Source organism: Mesoplodon mirus, assembly GCF_964341445.2.
Source record: "Mesoplodon mirus genome assembly, chromosome: 13".
NCBI lineage: Eukaryota > Metazoa > Chordata > Mammalia > Artiodactyla > Ziphiidae > Mesoplodon > Mesoplodon mirus.
In genome coordinates this window covers 22,589,658-22,612,441 of record NC_138989.1, presented here as the reverse complement: position 1 = coordinate 22,612,441, position 22,784 = coordinate 22,589,658, and the positions used below count along the sequence as shown (strand labels likewise).

The 22,784-nt window shown below is 44.7% G+C and overlaps 1 protein-coding gene across 1 annotated transcript in view; it reads right to left on the bottom strand.

Moving 5' to 3' along the window:
* ZNRF3 (zinc and ring finger 3) overlaps positions 1-22,784 on the bottom strand; it is a 148,596-nt gene that overhangs the window by 57,453 nt on the left and 68,359 nt on the right. The window lies entirely within an intron of this gene.

Here is a 22,784-nt window from a genome sequence, read left to right as displayed (position 1 = left end):
GCAGGCTGCAGACCTGCTTGACTCCCGGTGTGCACGTCTCAGACTCAACAGTCAAAAACAACCTCAAAACTTAAAGTCATATGGGTGGGATGCATTTTTCAACCCATTGAGTGGATCCTATTTCAGTACAATGAGCTGAGCCCTGGGGAGAACACAATAGAGCCACTACAAATAAACTTCATAGATACTTTCTCACTGCTTTGTAAGCAGTGGCCACCCAAGGTGGACACCACCCAATGGGATGTAGGAAAAGAGAGACAGCGTAACTCCCACATAAATCCCCGTCTAGATGGCTGTGAAATACCATAACATTCAGTGGCAGCTACAGAGGAGACGAGCTAGGTTAGCATCCAAAACTGTTTGGCTTCCAGACCTTAACAACACATCTACTTCAACTGACGCAAGAGGACCTCGAAACACATTCAGGAATTTATGGAGAGACCACTAGACGTACAGCAGAATCACCAGGATAATTAACAGGCTGTTTAAAGGCTACCCCTGGTTACTGGAAAACAGATGAAATTCTTTGAGGTTTCTTCAAAATTTGCAAAACACAAAATCAAAGATAGGTAGGAGAGCACTGTCAAATTTTTACTAGTAAAAGTGCATTTAGTGGAAGCCTGAACACAGAATGGTACTATGGCTTGCGCTCACAGTTCTAGTATTGAGTTTTATCAGACCCCAGAATCCCTAATAACCATCTGAGAAGAGGAAGTCCTTGTGGATAAACCTAACTTACCAAGACATGAAGGAGTTTAGCACGGTGTTAAGCTCTTTAAATAACTGGAAGAAATATGTCTTTAGAGTCATGGGATGTTAGAGATACAAGAGACTGAAGAATCCACTGTGTTAGCCAGAATAATGGCCCATGAGACATCTATGTCCTAATCCCCAGAACCTGTGAATACGTTACCTTACAAGGCACCAGAAACTTTATAGACGTGATTAAGTTTGATATCCTGGATTACCTGGGTAAGCCCAATGTAATCGCAAAGGTCCTTACAAGGAAAAAAGGGAATCGTGGAAACAGAAGAGATGTGACCAGGGAAGCAGGGGTTGGAGTGATGTGCTCAGAAGATGGAGGTGGGAACCATGAGCCAAGGAATGCAGGTGGCCCGCCTCCAGAAGCTGGAAAAGACAAGGAAAAGGATTCTCTCTAGACCCTCCACAAGGAACGCAGCCCTGCTGACCCATTTTTGACTTCTGACCTTCAGAACTATGAGAGATTAAGTTTGTGTTGCTTTAAGCCACTAAGTTTGTAGTAACTTGTTATAGTAGCAAATAGGAAACTAATACACCCTCCTTATCCTCCACTCATTTTAGGATGAGAAGTTCAAAATAAATAGCTTTTCCAAGACAACACAGCCAGAAAGTGGCTGCCCCAGGGGTGGCCTGGCCCTTGAATTCACAGTCCAGTACCTTCCAACTCCACTTGCTTAACTTTATTGTCCCTTCTTCTGAGAGCTGGTCACATGACTGGAGAGAAAAGATTAAGAGGTAAAAATCTCTGTAAAGAAAGGCTGCCTGCCAGCTCTGAACTGGGTGGTGTGGGAGTGTAATGTGAGTTTGGGGCAGGTGGACAGAGGTGCAGCTGAGCCTTGAGCTGAGCTTCAAAGGGAGAGCTGGACGGGTCCGGGGCAGGGGAGAGGACGGGCGGCCATCCACGCCCGGGGACGAGGAGCTGAGGGATTCAGGGGGAGAGGAGAGGCTACCTGAGCAGCATGGGGGGCCACAGTCGACACCAAGAAGAAAGAGACAGGCTCAAAAATCAGGAAGGCATGTGGACACCAGGACAGCACCACAGGTTCTTCGGAAAAGCGGCGCGCCGAGAACAGTAATTTGAGGCAGGCGGGTTGCACCTTCTGGCAATGGTGGCCCTGGACTGGAGAGGATGAGTGAGCGGAGGAGGGGAGGAAGCAGTCCAGAGGGCAGAGATCCTTGGCAAGTTGATGGACCCACAAGGAACGGTGAGCGCCGCAAGCTAAAGGGGTGGCCGGCAGCTGTCTTCGTAGCGGGCACAGGATAACCCTGCCCTGGGAATTGCAGGACCTGAGATGGGGAAGCCTGCGACATATGATTTTTGCACCAGCCCTCAGGCTCGAAGAGTCTGCCCAAAGGACCAAGGAGGGTCCTGCAGTGCAGTGGATGGCACAGCTTCCCTCCAGCTGCCCCTGAAAAACTCAGCCCACTCTAGGATGTTCGATGGTTACTAAATGATGAGCGGCTTGAAATGCAGATCTCCGACTGGAGAGGATGGGCAAGGGCAATAAGCCAGTTGTGCCAAGAGCCAGGCACTTCTGACCCTCCAGGAAGTGGCTCCCAGCCGGGCTCGTCAGCTTCCTGACATCCCAGGTCAAGTCACGTCAATGGCAGCCCCACTACTGACACTTTTCTATAGTGTTCCATGATTTTTTTTTTTTTTTTTTTTTTTGCAGTACGCGGGCCTCTCACTGTTGTGGCCTCTCCCGTTACGGAGCACAGGCTCCGGACGCACAGGCCCAGTGGCCATGGCTCACGGGCCCAGCCGCTTCACGGCATGTGGGATCTTCCTGGACCAGGGCACGAACCCGTGTCCCCTGCATCGGCAGGCAGACTCTCAACCACTGCGCCACCAGGGAGGCCCTCCATGATATTTTTAACCTGGCCATGTGCCTTGGAGGTTTCCAGAGGGAAAGGTGCTTTTTGTTACTTACACCTGTATAGGGTTTGGTCAGTGATAGAGAACTGCGTCGAGGGAAGCAGAGGAATCATGCAGGTTTAAGACTTTGTATTAAAACTTTACTGAAGAAAGAAGCCAGATATAAAAAGCCATATATTATATAATTCCACTGATATGAAATATCCAGAACAGGCAAATCCATAGAAACAGAAAGCAGCAGATTAGTGGATGCCTGCCTGGGGGAGGGGGAAATGGAGAGTGACTGCTTAATAGGTGCAGGAGTCTTTTTACGGTGATAAAAATGTTCTGGCATCAGATGATAGTAACGGATGGGTGACCATTGTGAATGTACTAAATGCCTCTGAATTGTATACTTTAAAATGGCTTAAGTGGTAAATTCTGTATCAATTTTACCACAATAAATAAGTTTTTTAAAAAAGTCCCAAGAGTCAGGGACTTCCCTGGTGGTCCAGTGGGTAAGACTCCACGCTCCCAATGCAGGGGGCCCAGGTTCGATCCCTGGTTGGGGAACTAGATCCCGCACGCACGCTGCAACTAAAAGATCCCACGTGCCACAACTAAGAGCCAGTGCAGCCAAAATAAATTACAAATAAATTAAAAAAAAAAAAAAAAGTCCTAAGAGTTTATTCAGAAATGACTGTCCTCAGCCAACATGGGAATCCACAGTGTAGGACGATGTGGTTTCCACCCTTCCTGAGCCTAAGCCAACCACCAGAGCCCTTCGGGAAACTGTGTCCTGCAGAATACTAGCCCTGCACGATGATAAATGGGTTCCTGCACACGCAACTAATGCTGAGGAACAGGACATAGGGATTCGGGATCTACATTTGGAAATTAAAGCTCTGCAGAGGCCTAAGGTTTAAATAACTTACAAGGGTTTTAACCTTTGCTAAAACCAGCATTTCCTACCCGTTGATGATCAACCCATTTTGTGTTTAATTATGCTCACACTGTTTCATGGGACACACTCCGAGAAATGCCAAGTTAGGGAGAGCACAGGTACATGTGTGAGAAGAAATGAACCTAAAGTAGATGTGATCCAAGCCAAACGCTGACACGCATGATGCGAACAGCAAAGGCTGCAGTGGGAGGAGATAGAGGGACGGTGGGGGGTGGCTGGAGAGAAGGGGGGGCCTAGGAGGGCAGGAGGAGGAGGAAGGCGAGACTGTGAACCCAGAGCAACAGAAGCAGGAGTAGAAGCTAAGGCCCTTAGCAGACCAGGCTGAGGCTCGAGCTGCGGAGCAGGACACGTGGCCATGGGAGGCATGGCAAGAGGGCGTCCGGAGCACTCGGAAATCCCAACTGTGTGAGCCTTACACATGCTGAGGTCCCCCTGGCACCCTGGGCCGTACCCCATGTGGGGCCCTCCCCCTCCTTGGCCCCAAGACTCCTTTTCAAAGCATCCACTGTCACTGGGGTGCCTGTGAGCACCTCAAAGTGTCAGCCCTGTCAAGGGTGTTGACTTCTGCACGGGGATCAAAGATTTAAAAACCAAAAGGAATTTTTTCCCAAGTGTTGGTGGGTGTAATCGGTTGGCGTGGGTGGTTTATTTTCCCAGAGAGGGTAAAGGGCCACCAAAATCACATCTCAGAGCAACCAAAACCGACCTCACCATCCTCCCCCTTCCCAGCTCCACTCCGGAGTTTCTTCTCTTCTGAGTTCCTTATTCCAGTCTGTATCTCCAGAGGCCCAAACTACTGGGGTTGTGAATTCAACCTCAGCTACGTCTCAAGTGTAACTGGCCTCTTTGACTCACCTGCCAATCTTGTACAATTCAGTTCTCTTTCAGCTCGCCCCTGATGACAGCGTCAGCTTCCAGAAATGCCCGCCACCCTAGGTCTCCAAACATTTATGCCCTGGGGTTCTCTTTTCTCAAGGGCGCCAAGTTATGAGCTCAGCAGAATGTTTTATTAGGAAGCCATAACATGAAAATATTCACTCATAAACTGATGTGTGTCAAAGGATGGAATACCCTAGGCAAAGGCATAAAATGCAAACGAATATGCCAAATCTGGGCAAAGTGAAGGAGAGGGCTTTCTTGTTAATTGAGCATCAACTACATTACTCTGCTTATGTATTTTATCTTGTTTAATCCTTACAGCAACCTCTTGCTAATTGGTCTATCAGATGATAGAGTGACTAGACTATGTCGATAAATTGCAAGCTGGAACCACAAATCAGCCAATGATGCAAATATAACAGAGTCCACCAAAGTCATATTAGTCAACAACAGGATCCACTCAAAGCAAATGGCAAACAATCTAGCTAAGGATTAAAGAAGAAATCCACATGGGGGCTTCCATGGAGAATGATCAAAGGATTAAGACAGAACTTCGGGAAAAGAGAGAGTTCTCTAACATTTTTGGAAAAATGACTTTGGGTGATCCTGCTGCTGGAGTCAAACTTAAGAGAAGGATGTCACATCCACATTCTCAGACAGTTTTGCTGGAAATATCCCAACACTGCCAACAGGGGATTCACTCTTTGTTTTCAGAAATCAGAACAAAGTCGCAATTATAATTTAACTTGTTAAATTCAAATACAAACTTATTTTCTGTTCCACGTTTCAAGATAAAGCCCCAACCAAATCTTTCTACTGTCTACTGAGAAACAGTAGCCCTTAACTTAAAAAGATCCCAAAGTCCTTTTCTGGATCACAGTCATCTATGGAGAATGAGGACCTCCAACATATGAAACACATATATTCTAAATATTCAGTGAGACATTGCTGCCAGTCATCACATGAAAACCACGCTTGTGAATTCGTACATGCTGACAGCCAGTGACATACAGGCAGTGACTACACATAAGACCTGTGTGTGCAAAATTAATCTTAGGAGATTTCAATGAATGATGTTCAAGCATGTTAACTTTGAACTTAATGCGGCACATAAGCATTTAACAATTATAGGAATTTCTGAGTTTATTTTCTTAAAATGTTTGGGTGTGTGGGGTTTACCTGATCAGATGTTTGAAATTTAAGAAGTTTTTGCCTTCATATTTTTAAGAAGGTTAAAAATGGCTGAATTGGGGGTGGGGAGAACTGGATGAAGGTAGTCAGAAGGTATAAATTTCCAGGACATAAGATAAGTAAGTACCAGGGATGTAATGTACATCATGATAAATATAATGAACACTGCTGTATGTTACATATGAAATGGTTAAGAGAGTAAATCCTGAGTTCTCATCACAAGGAAAAAATATATTTTTCTCTCTTTAATGTTGTATCTGTATCAGATGATGGATGTTCACTAGACTTCTTGTGATAATCATTTCATGATGTATATAAGTCGAATCATTATGCTCTACATCCTAAACCTATACAGTGCTGTATGTCAAAACTGGAAGAAAAAAAAAATGGCTAAATTGTGTATAAGAACTCATGGTTGTCAGAAAGAGCTACTAATGAAAACATAAAGGAAAAACCAAATAAACTCAGAAACCTAGAATGGAACTTGAAAACTCATTGGACAGAGAATACTGAAGGAGGAGAAGGACAGCCTGAAATGAGAAGATAAGCAAAACTCCTGGGGCGGGTCCAGAGAAGAAAAATGCCAATAATTAACAAGCCACACTAAAGTGTGAGGATTTAACAGAAGATATGTCCTGAGTTATAACTTTGGTCAGAATAACTTCAGGATGTCAACACCCTGGCTTAAGTCAATTGAAGGCAAATTCCCAGTTAGTCCTCTATCGGGAGGTTTGACATTAAAAAGTGGTGCCTCTGGCTGTCTTACTCCTGATTTTGTTCTGAGGGGTGTTTGGGGGACGGAGAGGATGAGAGCTTTGGAATCATGTAACCATGTTTTGAAAACTGCCTCTTATGAGGCATACCTCCTTGAGCAGATGACTCGATTTCTATAAACCTCTATTTTCTCATCTGCAAAATGGGGACAGTACCATCCACTTCAACAGGGTGCTGTGCAGATTAAATGAGATAAAATATATAATCTTAGTTGCACGGTAGACGCTCAATCAGTGGGAAAGCCCTCTCCTTCTTCACTTCCTCTTGACATGTCACGTTTGCTTGCCCTTCATGCATTTGCCTAGAATTCTCTGTCCTTCAAGACCAGTTTAAATGTCAGCCCTTCCATGGAGCTTTCTTGAATGCACCAGTATAGCTAGTTGCTTCCACCTCTACATTCCCAAATGCTTTACATGGTGCTTAGCACAGTTCCTTCAGCCTCTCCTCTGGGATGGGTACCTGCTTCTACAAGGAGTCTTTCTCAGAGGTCCCCTTTCACCCCACCCAGAGCCTTGTGCCCAATAGGTGCTCAATAAATGACCGCTGGGTGTCTCCGGCCCTCAGCCTGGAGACAGGCCTGCTGCCGCATCTCAGCTCTGTTTGGGGAAGCCATTTGTATCTCTGTTCGGTTAAGTGAGGGAACAGGACAAAGAGGTCAGGATTTCAACAAATTGCTGCCGGAACTTTAAAAGATCTGGCTCTTAGAGTCATTGATCCACAGGTCACCAAACACATCCCCAGGACTTTACCGGCAATCTCAAGATTTACTGGGAATGGCACAGGAGCAAAGGCTGTTCCTTCTTGGTCTCGGCCGCTGGGCTTGCAGAGGCAGGTAACACTCTCCACGTGCAGAAAACACAATGCCGCTGCCCTTCACTCAGGCAGGCCCACAACAGTGCTTTATGAGGGTGATGGAGGGGGAAGAGGAATAGAGGACTCCTCCCCTAAAAAGCAAAACCTCAAAATTTCCGGCCCCTGTCTGATCTCAGAAGCTGCTGTCAGCTCCAAGAAAACAGGGAATAAACCGAGGAAGAGGCAGGCATGGGATCCAGGGCACAGAGAATCCAACAGAGAAGAAAAATAGAGGGAAATCCCAGGAGGACAGCTATGCCACCAGCCTGCCAGGCGACCCGCCCAGATGGGGTCAGAAGGATGAGGGCTGCAGGAGAGCTCCCAAAATAAGCAAACAAACAACAACCTGAGTCATCACCCAGTGGGACTGACAGTATTGAGAAGAGTGTTACAATCCTGAACAGGAGAAGGAAATGTGATAATCAGATTGCAAACTAAAGTAATGGGGTGGGGGGGGGACAGTTATTAACTCCAGGAAAAAGACAAAAAGTCACACCAGAATTGTAAACCATAAGCAGGGTATGGCATGCATGGCCTGGCTGGGAACAGTGACAGCCATAATAATGTAAATCCTGATCTAAACATTGATTGTGATATAACTACATTGGGAAAATTCAGAGATGGGAAATGTGTGTATGGGGGTGGGGAGGTGGAAAGGCAGGACAGGGGAAGGGATGAGGGGGGTAAGAGAACAAAATCGCCATCTTCCAGAGTAGGAAGTTGAAAAATGTATAAATGGGCTAAAAATATGAGGCAGTATAAGCAGGTTTAGAAATTATTGACAGAAATTTAGAAATATTCCCAGAGGTGAACGGCAGAAGGAACCACTAAATAATTGAAAGTAGTTGCCTCTGAGAATAGCAATCAGGGATGGCAAAGGGTACACCAGAGGAACGCTCTTTTTTTTTTTTGCGTTACATGGGGCTCTCACTGTTGCGGCCTCTCCCGTTGCGGAGCACAGGCTCCGGACGCACAGGCCCAACGGCCATGGCTCACGGGCCCAGCTGCTCCGCGGCACGCGGGATCCTCCCAGACCGGGGCACGAACCCGCGTCCCCTGCATCGGCAGGCGGACTCCCAACCACTGCGCCACCAGGGAAGCCCAGGAACGCTCTTTTAATTAAAAGCCATGAAGTACTCTTTTCCTTCTGTAAACGTATACGTGCTTTATTTTGGTTAAGATCTTCGTAGGCACTGCTGGACAGATGTCCCCTTCCTCCAGGTGTTCCAGCAGATTCTCTGGGTCCTGCAGGAAAGCATTCCATCAGGCCAAAGAGAGACCCCAACAGGCAACCTGCACAGGACTATGGACTTGGAGGACTGCCTGGGACGACGCTCGGGAGCCCCCAGGCCCTGGGCTGGGGACGGCTGGAACACAGCACACGGATGATTCAGGGAGAATGGTGCAGAAGGAACCAGCAGCCCTCACCACCCCCATAAGCCAAATAACTTCCAGGGGGCACCAGAGTGTGATGTGGATTTGGGTGTTACAGAGGTGGCAGACACTACAACCAGGGTGGTTGTTCTAGGGAGCCCCAGTTTTCTCCCAGACACAGACAGATCCTATAACCTCTACAAGGGGTGCTGAACATCCTACTTGCATTTCCAAACAAGGAGCTGCTCAGGCAAAATGGCTAACAATAAGCAGGGCAGAGTCCTGGCCACCATCAGTGCCAGGTATCGAGCATCTGGTTTTACGCTGAAACATGAAGATGGACCTTCTTCAAATTTCTCGGAGCCCAATGAGGTTGGCTATCATGATTTCACTGTTTTGTTAATGGACAAAGACTCTACAGGAACTTCAAAGCCAAAAGACTATGTCAGACAAGGTTAAGTATCTGGAGAAACAGAACTATGTTCCCTTGGGTACAGGACATCAAGCCAAGCTTTGAAACCAAGACCAGCTCTTTAAGAAGCTTTCAGTACAAAATCCTGGAGATATACTAGGGCACTTTCCACACGTCTGAAAGGGCAAAACTGAAACCGGGGCTGGTGGTGCTCTTATCCAAGGCTACAATATCTCCACACTCTGCTGGAAGTTTAAAATAACTTCAAAAGGGCCGCCTGCTTCTAAGTGGGTTACTGTTACACTGGAGCCAAACACGGAACGAATAGGAGGAGAGACGTTTCACTCTGTAATATTATCTCATCAAAAAATTCCTGGGGATTTAAAAGGGAAACTTCCTTCCTTTTGTCCTTTTGCCGCCGCAGACCAGGGTAGGGTGTCACTGTGGTACAGAGTTTCACATGAAACGACAGCCCTGGACCTTTTCTTAAAAGGTGTGGTGGCTGGAATCAAGACTTATAATTTATGTGAAAGAATGGAAAAGGACAGCTCCACCCATTTTTCTCTTGAATCATAAGGATTATTTTTTCTCTTCTATGTACAAGGAAACAGACAACTCTCTTTTGCTCTTTGAACAAACAGCCTGAACCTTTTTCTGGATCTAGAATCCAGAGGTACCCGAACACAGTTTTTTTCCCCCGTTGTCATAGCAATGGGAACGGAAAGGACCCCAGACAGAAAAGGAGCTGGCTGTTGCTGCTGTTTGTTGGAAACTTCCAAATGGGAATTGCCTGAGGATTAAAACCAGCATTTCTTCGCTGAGGGGTCTGGTCTTCCGAACACTGTCTTCCGCAGTGGGTGTCACTTTTTAGAGAAAAACCAAGAACAGACTCTACCCTGTTTGGTTCCTCTTGTTCTTGGTACCAAAAGAACAACTGAGAAGCTGCCTGTCGGAATCTGGGCAAAGCAGCAAGTATTTCAAATCTACCTTCTCACCTGAATATCTCCCATCCCCTGAATTGCATTTTGTCAGATAATCATGTTGAAACTTAGATACGGCCCTGTGTATATCACATGTCTGACTTTACAGACCTTCACTTAGAACTTCCAATTCCAAGTAGGTAAGGAGATGTTTCATAGGTTAAATTTTGTAAAAAAAAAAAAAGTATCCAATAGCCAATAGGAAACCATCTGAAAATGTTAAGCAAAATTTAATTCTAAATCTATTCTTTAAACGACTCAAAGTGACACATACAGCTACCAGATGACAAGTATTGAGCTCTACATAGAAATTCACAGACATAGTTTTATTTTAAATTACAAGGCAACATCATAAGGGACACTTGATTGTTATTATAAAAAGGTAAGGATTTGGTGCTTGTACACACAAAACAGTTATTAAATCAAGAAGAAATATGTTGGAGGGGAAAGGGTAAAGAAGGCTTCTCATTCTTCCAGACTTAAAAAGAATACTATAAAACCACAAAATCAATAAAACTACATGATGCCAGTCTGAAACCAGAAAAACAGAACAAGTGGAAAAGAAATTCCAAAAACATATTTAAATTTTTAAAAGATCTTACGATGCAAACCAGGACAACATAAGGATGCAGAAAGGACTCACTTAATAAATTCTGTTAGGACAGGTGGATAGCAATGCAGAGAAAAGCTCAGTTTGGCCGTCCATAAGTTATTCTGAGAATCAGTGAGGCAACTCGAGTTAAGGGAAGTCCTTTAGGACAATTAACAAGCTAGACAGTGACAAAGGAGGCTGAAAGACCAATATATTCTTAAAACTTCTCCATATTATCAGTAACAGAAAGGAATGAAGTGACAGTTAGGGGATATATATAAATAGTTTATAGTAAGAAAACCGAAAGACCATCAACCTTGTTGCTGATGAATGCACAGTAAAATCACCAATGTAACTCAATGCTACTCGGTGTATGGGCTGCTGGGTGTATGTGGACACACCTGGCTGGCCACGCTGCAAATCGGCTCAGTTTGGGGTAATCTGTCTATCAATATGCAACAAACTCAAGATCCTATGACTTTCTTTCCCCCGTAATTCAATTTTTGAGCAGATCCTGAGGAAGTAACCTAAAACTAAGTCAAAAACAAACGAAATAAATAAATAAAACAAAGAAGCAACTTTCCATGATAAAATCTTCAAGCAGTCCTTCTCCAAACTATGAAAATGTAGAAAGAAAAAAAAAAAAGTCTTCCCAAAGACTATATAATCAAACAAAACAATGTGCATAATTTATGGGATATTATATAATTATAAGAGGATAATGATGAAGATAACATGGTATAAAAAGTACCATGTATGAAATTTTAAGAAAAGCATATGTGTAAAACAACACCTATTTAAAAATACCATCTGCAGATGGGCGAAAACCGCAAGGAAACAAAGAATTTTAAAAGTTGATGGGTTTAGAGAGTAAGGGTAGCTGGAGACTTTCCTTTTTTGGACTCTAGTATTCATCCAAACCAGTATTTGCTGAGCACTGACCCTGTGCCGGACACTGGACAAGAAAAGGTAATTAAGACCCACTATTGTTTGATCAGTAATTTGAAAAAAAAAATCTAAAATGTATGTGCATTTGCTGACACAACAGGTGACGGAAATTGGAAGCTCACCAGGGCTTTTTTCACATAAGTCAGCTCTATGTACAACACAGTTTAAAAGTAACAAACGGCATTACTAGGTAGTGACACGCATCCGCAAACAGATGTGCTCCTCCCCACAGCAACACGCCACCACAGAATGGTCCAGCAGCTGAGCGCACCCTGGAGAGAGCGTTCCGTGGGTGCTGGACAGGACAGCCAGGCACTGGGAGCCTGTGCTGGCCAAGCAGCACAGGCTGCCTGCAAGGGCTCAGCAAGAAAACATGAGAGGAAAGTATGATAAACCGGCAAGCAGTGTGGAATCAACAATAAACACCACCCTAACAGATGATGACAGCAGTTTAGGGTCGGTCACCCCGACACGACGAGCTTGCGCCAGAGGCCACCTGATCAAAGAAATACTTTATGAAGTTACACCGTGGTTTTGGTTCCTCCCTTTGACACACGCAAAACAGATGGAGAAAAACACTCAAAACAGAAACAAAGCTAAAAATCCTTTCACCATCTGCTAGAAAATACACTCCCTCCCCCCACACAAAAACTTGTACCTGAAAGTTTATGGTAACATTATTCATAGCAGCCAAAAAAGTGGAAATAACCCAAATGTCCATCAACGGGTGAATCGGTAAACAAAATGTGGGATACTCAAACAATGGAATATCATTTGGCTACACACAGGAACAATATTTATACATGCTACAACATGGATGAGCCTGGAAAACATTAAGCTGAGTGAAAGAAGCCAGTCAAAAGTCCACATCTTCTATTCTCTATTCATATGAAAGTCCGGCATAGGGAAATCTATAAAGACAGAAAATAGATTAGTGGTTCCATAAGGCTGGAGGGTTGAGGAATAAAAGGATAGGGAAGTAGGAGCTAAACGGTACAGGGTTTGTTTTTTGATATGATTTATATGTTCTAAAATTGTGGTGATGGTCTACAACTCTGTGATATACTAAAACCCACTAAACTGTACACTTCATATAGGTGAATTGTATGGTGTGTGAATTACATCTCAACAAAGCTGTTAGTGAAAGAGTTAATGAAAATAAAGGGCAAGTTAGAAAAGAAAAAAAAATAGTAGGGCAAAACTCTAATTATGAGCAACGGTATGGTGTGTTGAAAAGAACACAGCCCCAAGGTCCAGTTTCCTCGTGTGTAAAATAGGGACAGCGCCTGCATCACCCAAGTTAGATGGCACAAGCCAATGCACTCGGTAAATTAGGATTCCAAGGTTGGGGGTGAGGGGACTGTATTAGGGCACAGTGCCTAAGAGGGAAAGGGCTCTAGCCAGGGCAGTGTCACCATGAAAAGAGTGACAACAGGAGATCGGTGAGAGCAGAGTGAGGTGGAAATAGAACTACTCCTATTCACCATGCCCAAGACCACGGACCCAAGCAAGAAACCTATCACAAGAAACCTATCGCAAGAATGCAGGAAAGCAGAACACCAGTGATAGATCCAGAATGGGGGCAAGAGCCCGCGGGGAGGGGAAGGGCACCTCAAGTTCCTCGAGGACTCGCTAGCTACACCCACAGGCTACAGATTTACCCCCATCCCATCCTCACTTCTCTGTAATTGCACTGGTGAGTTTCCAAACCAGAGCACTTCAGAAAGGGTCACTTGATGAAAATCGCCTGATTAAAATAGTCCTGTGTAGTCTGTTAATAACAGGGGCAGGGGGCTAGGGAGGAGAGGAAACCACAGTGTTAAAAGCAATAAATTATATGCTGCGCTTTGCCACCCTCACCCGACCTTGGGTGAGTCATATAAGGGCCCCATTCTCTCTGATCCTGAGAGCAAGGGGAATGCCTGCCACCTGCCTACCCCATGGGGGTTTTGGGAGGATTAATGAGATAATGTCTGAGCTGTAGTTCGGGCTCCCTGGAGACAATACTAGGTCTCAGGCACTATTAGCACAAGCTAGGACAGTTTCTTGCCCATTCCTCACCTCATTATGCCACCTGTGCTTTTTTACGTCTGCTATTAAAGTTCTCTCTCAAAGAGTGGACCAGGGAGGTCATAACCCAGGCTGGGTCTGCTCTGCCTGGCCAACCTTGTTAACGCCACTCCCCACACCCTGCTCATCAGCAATAGGGTACCTTGAACGTTCAGCACAGCGCCCAGCATTTGATGCCAGAGATGATGGTTAAAAAGGCTCTCTGGACTTTTGGGTTTTAATTGAGACCCTTTGCTTCGTGTTACCGCCCTCACATCCCAACATTTAGGGTCCTAGGGGAGTGACTGCCAGGCTGGGGAGGGGAGCAGGAACAAGCTCCCGGAGTACTGAACTACTCTGTTCCTGGGTGTCAGGCTCACGGACAGGTTTTTGTAGGTTTTAAGTTCAAGGCTACCAACTAACGAAACCAGGTGGACTCTGAGTTCACATACAAAGAAACCTGTATTTACGGTGTTTCAAAGCGAGGGCAAGGCCGTGTGTAAAATTGTGTGTGTGTGTAAAATTGATACAAAAAACTATACTTGATGTGAGTCTCTGTCTTCAAGGGTCTCTATCCAGTTCGGTGAACTGATATTATAAGGGTGTCATGAAGATTAGAGATAACATATGTTAAACTTCCAGAGCGGTGACTGTAATAGCCGCTAACACTTATTGTGTGCTTGCCATGTTCTGGGCACTGGTTTTCTAGTTTTATAGGTGTCAACTCATTTGATCCTAACAGCCTTGAGGTAGGTATTCTTAGTATTCTCGTTTTATAGATGAGGAAAGCAAGACAGAGGTTCAGTGATTTGCTCAAGGTCACACCCAAGTCAGTGGCAGAGCTGGGATTTAACCTAAGTAGCCTTTACCACCCTGCCATAGTAGACATGAAATATATTCCCATTACCTTCTTGGTGCTGAAAAGAAAGTAACATGTTTTATCTAATCCAAGTGCTTAGAATGGTGCCTGTCCTGATACCCTCTTAGTTATTTGATTAACCTTGAGTTTAAACAAACAAACAAACAATGAGAAAAAGAGAAGGCTTGGCAGGGATGCAGATAACAAGAGACTGTAGAAGTGATAAGTGATGGGGGTAGGGGGAGCAGAGCAGGATCAAATAGGTTCCCAGTTAAGGACAAACTGAGCTTCATGACCCTCTGCCTCCACAAACCAAAGGTCCAAATCTAGGAATATGCAAGCATTCAGAATAATGCAGCCAAACACTGGACCCGTGTAAGATAGATGTAGCAATGGAAGTAAAAATACCAAACGCAAGATGGTGGTCACATTTTGTAGGAAAGGGGAGGGAAATACTATTTCTTGGGCTTGTTCATAAATACCCAAGTATCTGATACACTGTTTCACATCTCAATCCCTTGATTTCTTAAGAAAGCATAAACCGCATGACATTATTACATAAGAAATCCACCCGTAGCACCCCCATCTCAAGCACACTCTACCCACTCCATAAATCACTGATCTCCCTAGCATGTCTCCTGTCTACTTTCAGATATTTTCCCCAAAGCCCTGAATGGCAAAAACCTAATTCCTACCTCTGCAAAGCTCTTAGGTCCTTGTCTAAAATGAAGGGGAAAGGTGTAAAAAAATTAAACGTCTGAAATTCAACAAAAATACCTTGGCAGGAAGAAAACTATCAATCTATGTCAACTTTCCTAACCTGAAGAAAAAAGTAACACATAATAGCAAATCGTAAGTGTACCAACTTGGTCCAGCAACAAGTTAATAAAGGAAATAGGTCATTAAAAAACAAAACAAAACTGGGAGGTGGCCAAAGAAGCAGGGACTACACCAGGTATTTAGTCTGTGTGTCGGCACAGGAGGGTAACCAGCCAGTCTTACCTTCTCCTTCATCAGGATGCAGCGGACACACAGCCAGAAGCCCTGGCGAGAAACATCACCTGCCACAATAGGAGCCCAGCAAGAGAACTTTAACTTACACCTTAGCCTGGAGAACTAAATAATTCCAGATCGCCCAGGACGTCTGCTTAGCTGATTTACCACCCTGAAGAGAGGTGGACAGAGCACGGACTCTGGGTCACAGCCTCAACTCGGTCTCTTACAGCCATGGCCTTGAACATGTCATTGTCATTTAGCCCCTCTGGGCCTCGAGGTTCTGTGTCTATAAAATATGGCATGAAACACCCCAGCTCGTACATCTTCGGATACAGTGTGTAGCAGAGGGTGGCCACTTGAACACAGGTCCCGTTCCCGCTCAACGAGGCAATCTGTGGCTGCTTAAGGGCAAAAACAATAACCTACTGCCTTAGCACTTAGGATCGAGGCTTGTGATGAAGTAGGATGTGGTCAGAAAAAAAGACTACCTTAAAACTGCCGCTCCTTGGTAGATTACCTGCCTTCTCTCTTTCGGTGGTTTGGGAGATTTTGGCTTTATCCCTACATTGGGCTATTTCACTGCAACATGTCTAGGGGTGGACTTGTGGGTTTATTTTAATTCACCTTGTTAAACAAAGCACTGTATGTGTTTTCAGTCTGAAAACTCATGTCTTATTTTGCTTCTGGAAAATTCTCAGCCTTCATCTTTCTGAATAGTGCTTGTCTGCCACTGCCCCATCTCTCTTCCTCTAGAACATCTATCAGACCAGGGTTTGAGGCTTAGGTCTGCCCTCCACGTGGCCCAACTACTCTGTCAAAACATTTCTACTCCTCCTGCATTCTGCATATCTTCCAATTCACTAATCCTATCTGCATCTTTGGCCAGCGTGGAGCTTCATTTATTAAGATTTAAATTTCGATGCTTATTTTTCATTTCCAGCAGTTACAGGTTTTTTGTTCATATCTACCTATTAATATTTACTTTCTGCCTGTTGTGTTTCATATTTTCTTTTAGCTGTAATGCCTTTCATCTCTGATAATTCTAAACATGCATTTTACACTTGGTATCAGATGGCTCTATTTTCATTTAATCCTGAACAAATTAATCTCTCACTGTTGATTTTGTTGGCTATCTTTAGTAGTTTAGGTGTTCCGGAATTTTGGTTTGCAAATTCATACGGTCAGAGTTGGTCAGGAGGAGGTGGAGTAGGGTGAGGTAGGGTGGGGGAAGGGGAGGTCTTCTTCATACCACCCCTCCCCCACAGTTTTGTGGTCACTACTCCCAGGAACTGCAAGCCTAGAACAAGTCTCGTGTTGACAGACCAGGACCCCTGGCACACAGTGACACGGGTAAACTTCAGTCATGCCTCCAGGTGATGTTGGCCCATGAGTGGGCTGCAAGCTTGTGTCTGTTTCTTCCCGCTGCCCTAGACTTCACCCTGAGCAGTAATTGTCTTGGATGTTTTTAGCCTCCTTCCATAGCTGGAGCAGCCCAGCCCAGACCTTGTTTTCAGCAGTGAGTCTGGCTCATGGGCTACTTTTAGTTCCCTCTGCCCCAGCAGAGCGGAGCTCCCAGCTCCACGGCCTATTTCCAGACTCACAGCAGAGCGGGGCTGTGGCTTCAGCATCAATCTTTGCTTTGTATTTGTTTTTTACAGATATGTTTATCTTGTTTTTGAGCATAATTACATCTTTAATTTTGTTTGGTGTTTGGAACTGGGGGGCAAATGGAAGTGATCCAAAATTAAACATATACACTGAACAGAAGGTGATATTTAAACAATGATGTAAAGGGAAGTAAGGGAGAGAGTCACGCCTGGAGGAAGAAAATTATTCCAGACAGAGGGAACAACAGCAAGTGCAAAAAGCCTGAGGCAGGTCTGGAATGTTTGAAGAACAGAGTGAGCACGGGGGATGGAGCGCAGCAGGAGAAAAGGGGGAGAGGGGACAGGAGGCCAAACCACAGAGGGTTACGAGCCTTCGTAAGTCAATAGGAAATTCTCAACAGAGTAGCAAGAGGGTTGGACTTAGGTTTTAACAGGATTGTTCTGGCTGCTACACTTGGGAAAAGATGGGGTGGGGGAGAGTGGCAGGAAGTGGGAGGTTAGACGAAGGGAGACCAGTTAGGAGGCTCCTGCAAGAACCCAGAGGATAAATGAGGGTCGGTGAGAACAGGGTAGAGGTGGTGAAAGTGGTTGGATTCTGAATATAATTTGAAGGTAGAGCAGCAGAAATTGTTGATGGGCTGGATGTGGGTGGGGGAGAAAGACAGGAGTCAAGAATGACTCCAAGGATAGAAATGCTATTAGCTGAGATGAGGAAGAATGACAGAATAGGTTTGTTTTGGAAGGAGATCAGTTTTAAACACTAAAATGAAAGTTGGGCCTCGTCTTACTACAAAGACACCAAGATTACTGTGAGACTCAAAAGAAGACTGAGGACTACTATCCGGAGTATATAAAGAACACTTAAAACTCAATACTAGAAGCACAAAACAATCCAATTAAAAACGGGCAAAGGATTTGAAAAAAGACTTCACAAAGGAGAGATAGATAGGGATGACAAACAAGCACATGAAAAGATGCTTAACATCATTAGTCATCAGAGAAATGCAAAGTAAACACAAGATACTGCTACATACCCACTAGAATGGCTGAAATTAAAAGACTGATAATACAAAGCGTCGGTGACGGGAACTCTCATGAACTGCTTTCCGGAATGCAAAGTGCCACAGTCACTCTGGAAAACAGTTTGGCAGTTTCTTATAAAGTAAAACATACACCTACCAGGTGACCCAGCCATTCTGCTCCTAGGTATTTATACAAGAGAAATGAAAACATTTTTCCACACAAATCTTGTACTCAAATAGCCATAGCAGCTTTGTTTGTAATAGCCAAAAAGTGGAAACAACCCAACGTCCATCAACAAAGTAAATGGATAAATAAAATCTGGTACATGCATACAATGGAATACTACCTGGCCATAAAAGGCAACAAAACATTGATGCATGCTACAACATAGATGAACCCCAAAATCAACACATTGAATAAAATAACCCAGACTTACTCCCCTCCCCCAAAAAAGGGTACATAATGCATGTTTCCATTAATATAAAATTCTAGAAAATAAAAGGTTATCTACAGTGACAGAATGCAGTGATTGTCTTGGGCTGGGGCAGAGGAAGGGATGCACTGCCAAGGGACAAGAAACATTCAGGGGTGATGAAAATGTTGGTTGTAGTGTTGGTTTCACAGGTGTATACATCTATCAAAACTCCCTAATGGGGGCTTCCCTGGTGGTGCAGTGGTTAAGAATCAGCCTGCCAATGCAGGAGACACGGGTTCGAGGCCTGATCCGGGAAGATCCCACATGCCGTGGAGTAACTAAGCCCGTGCACCACAACTACTGAGCCTGCGCTCTAGAGCCCGTGAGCCACAACTACTGAAGCCTGCATGCCTAGAGCCCGTGCTCCGCAACAAGAGAATCCACCGCAATGAGAAGCCCACGCACCGCAACAAAGAGTAGTCCCCTGCTCGCTGCAACTAGAGAAAGACCACGCACAGCAACAAAGACCCAATGCAGCCACCCTTTTTTTAAAAAAAAAAACCTACATTGCATCTTTAAATGGTTAGTTTATGGTAAATAAATACTTCAATTAAAAGGGTTTTTGTTTGTTTTTTTTTAAGGAAATTGCTGAATTCGGTGCAAAAACAAAGACAGCATTCTAAAAAGAGAGTCAACAACTCTACCATGGAGCTCTTCAACCCAACCCAAAGTAACAAGTATCCCAGCGTCAACACTCAGTTATGTAAGTGGGCTTTAATTCATAAACACATGATGACCCAGGGGAGAAAAAAGAAAACTTTCCTTTTCTGATTCAGGTCTAGCTCAGAATCGGGCCATGAAAACCAATACGAGACAACGTCTTTTTTAGACAGCTAGTATGGATTGGGCTCTTCATGCTTCATAAACCCTAATCTTGGTAGAATAAAGACTAAAACCTAGAGCAGGGCCCTTGGGATATCTAACCATCCCGTCAGAGGCAGTGTACATGCTGAGACACACAAGAGCCCTCTCTGCCTCCCTCTTCCAAAAGGACACTCCCAGTGTAAGCCACTGTGTGTAAAACGACTCACCTCGATGCACTTGAACTAAGACCAGCCCTTTACCTGTAACTCTGCATTCAGGTTTTTATTCTTGCAAACCCAAAGTATGTACAAACCAAATTCCAGTCGGAGACAGGCAACAAAGAACATTCTTAAGGGTGGAGGCGGCAACATGGCAGCTCGTTCCTCTGCACAGGAGCTTTTCTGGCTACAGCTGTTCTCCCCACCATACCTCTCCCAAAACAGGCAGATATCTTCACACGTATGCATTCATCCATCCACACACAACCGTGTAAATATGCACGACTAACAGCACATGTAATATGGCCACATATAAACATAGGACAAACGATAATACGGTTGTCCCTCAGTCTCCACGGGTGACTGGTTCTGCAACCCCTGCGGATACCAAAATCCGAGGATGCTCAAGTCCCTTACACGAAATGGTGCAGTATTTGCATATAACCTACACACATCCTCCCGTATACTTTAAATCACCTCTAGATTACTTATAATACTCAGTACAATGTAAACAGTTGTAAATACAATGCAAATGCTAAATAGTCACCATGATGAGGCAAATTCACTTTTTGCTTTCTGGAACTTTCTGGAATTTTGTTTCCCAACTGAACATTTTCAATCTACAGTTGGTTGAACCCATGGATGTGGAACCTGTGGTTACACTGGGCCAACGGACACTGGTTCTAGATTCTATCGTGGGATGCTGCCCAACCACAGGGGCACTTGTACCAGAGTCAGTACAACTCAGGTCAGAGGTCTTCCCTCTCTGTGAAAAAGAAGCGACTGCTTGTGTCTTTTAGGAAGCTGAACCAGAGACTGCTAGAACATGGCCTGAACACGTGTCAGTGCCACAGACAGCTTTATCACACCTTCTGTGCTCCGAGCCTTCCTTGTAAGGTCAGAGGTCATGGGAAGTCACTCAGTGGGGGCTGCGGCTGTGGACCAGGGCCGGCAAACAACAGCACCTTCTGCGGCGATGGGCAAGCTCTGTTCCTGCACTGACAATGCAGGAGCCATGAGCCACGTGTGGCCGTTGGAGGCAGGGAACTGGACTTTAAGTTTTACTTAATTTTAATTAATTCAAATTTAAGAAGCCACATCTGGCTAGTGACTGCTATGTTAACTTTAGACTCCGAAATCTAATACTCCCCTACAATCTCAAGAAAGAAAGGAAAACAAAAGTCCAAACATATTCTTACCCTGTCCACCTACAGTTATCTTAAAAGTATCAAATTAAAGTCAGGACTGGCTCAAATCTAGAAGATAAAGAAATGTGTTTGCTGCTACAGGTTAACAGTGGAAATGTTGTTTTAAAAAGATTTTGTTTTGGCAGCACCGGGCAATGCAAAATAAAACAAAACACCACAGGAAATGAGCAATGAAGGTGTTCTGGGGTCAGAGACCAGTGGGAGGTCAGGTGACACGGGAAACTTAAGACAGCAAGAGGGAGAGCTCAGGCTGCCAGTGATCTCACTGGGTAGTCTTAGGCAAATCAATTCTTCTCTCTGGACCTCAGTTTCTCAGCAATACATAGGATTCACATACATACATCTAATTCACAGAGCTGTTAGAAAGGAGAAGAAAAAGTAATGAGTACCAAAGAGTACCAAATGCTACCTAAAAAAGCAAGATGTCACCATAAATTCACCTAAGTAACTTGGAGGTCCTTGTGCCCCATTCCTTGGCTCCATCCACTCTTCATGGTCCAGCTCTAACCCCACTGCCTCTGCTTGATCTTTCCAGGACCCCTCCACTCACTATTACTGCTCCCAATTCTGAACGCCTACCCTGTTTGGATTCTTCTAAGCTTAACTATTGCACGTGTATTCTCTCCCCATGGAGAGGAGAGGGGGTTGTCAATCACTGGCTCTGGATCAAATGACAAACCTTGATATTATGAAAAATAAACAGCAACATCATAAAGGAAAGGGAGCTGATGCACTCAAGTGAGTCACCAAGAAGAAGCCAAGAATGGCATTGGTCTTCTACACTTAGGATGACTGGGAACAGCCGCAGAAGAACTAGTAGCTGGGAAACCCTAACCATGGAATTGCAGGGGACGCCGCCAAGAAGGGGTTGGAGCCTGCAAGAGCCTGACAGGCGATGGGCTCTGCTATGGTCTGAACCCTTGTCTCCCCACAGAATTCCTATGTTGCAATCCTAACCCCCAAAGGTGATGGTATTAAGTAGGTGGGGCCTCTGGGAGGTGCTTAAAGTTACGTATGGGATCAGTGCCTCATGAAAGAGGCTCCACAGAGCTCCCTGGAGTCCTCTGCCACACAAGGATACGAGAAGTCTGCAACCCAGGAGAGGGCCCTCACTCGACCATGCTGGCAACCACATCTCAGACTTCCAGCCTCCAGGATGGTGAATGATAAATTTCGGTTGTTTATAAGCTACCCAGTCCGTGGTATTTTGTTAAAACAGCCCAAAGGAGTTAAAAGTCCAAGCAACAATGTAGATGCCACATCTGGAACTGAAAACACCCTGATTTCGGAAGGGAGAAGCAAGGCAGGCCCAGAGGTTGCCTGCAACTCCTAAGCAAGTTGCCAAAATATGTCTTTTTAAAATATAGTCCCTATCAATAGGATTCAAGAACCTTGAATTCAGAGGGTAACTCCAATCCCCAACCCTTCCTGCTAGATCAAACTTCCAACGCTGTGCTGTAGTTCATTAATTACCAGTGGCTCTCTGGCCTCAGCCACTATTAACAAGAAGCTCTGGGGCACTGCTAGATGCACAGTCCAGTGGGGACTGACTGGGAAGGGGCACGAGGGAATCTTCTGAACTGATGGTCATATTGTTCTTTATCTTGACAAAAAAGATAAAGGCTGAGTTACATAAGGGGACACATTTGTCAAAACCCACAGGGTAGAATACTTAAGATTTGTACATTTCATTCCATGCAAATTTTAACCTCAAAGAAAGAATTGTAAAGAAACAAAAAATGCACGGTCCAGCCATACACAGAACCCCAGGCAGAATCTCTAGGGCTGGGACACAGACCTAGGGATTTGAACATGATTCTGATGAAGGTGAACTTCTGAGAACACTTTGAAAATTACTTGCCTAGGCCAAAGAAAACAGGTCAAGTGTAGACAAGGAAGATAATTCAAATTAGGCTTCCCACTTTCTACCTGAAACTGACTACATGACAGAAATCATAACTA